Below are 1,593 nucleotides of genomic sequence, written 5' to 3' on the forward strand. Positions count from 1 at the left end.
GGTGGGTGACACTTCCCGCTCCTGAAGATGCTCCGGATGCAGGGGCAGCACTATGTGGTCCAGAAGATAAGGTTCAGGGTCTGTGGCCGAGTCTATAAATGCAACCCACAAACCTCTCCAGGAGGTGACAGCGGGCAACATGTGCCCCGTGAGGCTCCGAGCAGTAGCCAATGGGGACAGTGGCTTTCCCAGCCTGTTCTGACCAGTGCCCTGGGCTTGGTACAGGCAGCCCTGCAGCCGCACAGCCCCCAGCCTTGCCCCTTCTGAACCCATGTGGCTTTTGTGGCTCTCACCCATGTTCTGGCAACATGGGTCTCCCAGCTGAGCAAATTGCTCAGGCTGGTTCCAGGGCTCTTTCAGTATCACTGCCCATGGGGTTTTAGACCCCTTATCCACCCTCCCACCCCACCAGGTAAGGCAAATCTGCATCCCACATGCACCTGCAACACCTCACCGAGGCTGGTGGCTCCTCTTTGAGAGGTCTAGAGCTGAAGTGCCCCGTGCTGGCAGGGAGGAGGGGAGGGGTTCTGGCCTGGTCTGTGCCCAGGCACCCAAGGTTTGTGTTTCTGCTACTCCCAAAGCTCCTCTAGCTGAAACCCCAGGCTGTGCTTTACCCAGGGGCAGGTACCCTAGCTGGGCTTGGGGACAGGCGGTGCCACTCGTTCACCCCATACCATCTCAATCCTTGGAATAGAGGCCGGGATCTCTCAGGTGCCTGCGGTACATTGCAGCATCCTGGGGCAGGATGGGTCAACAAGTTGGATCCCACACCTCCCCCCAGCCCATCTTGCTGGCAGAACAGAATGTGTTGTCTGTGGGAAAATGGGAGAACAACAGTGGGAACAGCCCTGGCTGCAGTTTTTCCAGCAGCCTAGAGGCAAAACGGGGGGGTGCAACTGGGGGAGAGACAGAGAGGACAGAGCCCACCATCCCCGCAGTGCGGCTGCTGGGGCTCCGTGTTTTGCAGCCCGCCTTGTGGGCGCTGAGGTTTGGTTTCCTTCTCTCTAGTCTTTTCCTCTTCCTCGCCAGGCCCCGGGGCTGCTGACTGACCTCAAAGGGAAGAGCAGGCTCCGAGGGACAGCACAGGGATGGGCAGGGGTAAACACGGGGCTGGGGCCGGCCCGGCAGTGGGTGATGGAGGTGAAGTCATGCCGTGACGTCAGCCCTGCGGCTTTGGGGACAGCCGTGGTTAGGCTGCTCAAGGAGGGGCGGCTGTTTTTCTGCAGCTCCGCCGCTTGCTCCTGGTGCCCGTCTAACTTATAAACTTTAATGGCCTATTTAAAAGGTTCCTGCCATGGGCACCTTGTTGCCAGATTTAGGTTTTTAATTTGGAAACTTTCCCCTCTGTGGTCAGAGGAGGAAGGACTTGGGTCCGCTCAGGGCCAGTCATCAGGACACGCGGGTGCCAAAGAGACAGTCCTAAAGGACTGTGCTGTCGTCACTGGTGTCGGGACAGGGTTGGCCACGCGTGGGGCAGACAGGCTGGAGGAGCCCCCTGGTCCCCCTCCCCGCTGCCCACATATTGGTGGGATAATTTTAGCTCCTCCTCCGCCAATGGCTGGGGGGGGGCCCTCTACTGTGCACCCCTCCCCC

The 1,593-nt window shown here is 59.6% G+C and overlaps 1 protein-coding gene across 1 annotated transcript in view; it reads left to right on the plus strand.

Moving 5' to 3' along the window:
* NHEJ1 (non-homologous end joining factor 1) overlaps positions 1-1,593 on the plus strand; it is a 43,715-nt gene that overhangs the window by 28,201 nt on the left and 13,921 nt on the right.

The sequence above is a fragment of the Corvus brachyrhynchos genome, unplaced genomic scaffold (assembly GCF_000691975.1).
Source record: "Corvus brachyrhynchos isolate BGI_N302 unplaced genomic scaffold, ASM69197v1 scaffold490, whole genome shotgun sequence".
Classification (NCBI taxonomy): domain Eukaryota; kingdom Metazoa; phylum Chordata; class Aves; order Passeriformes; family Corvidae; genus Corvus; species Corvus brachyrhynchos.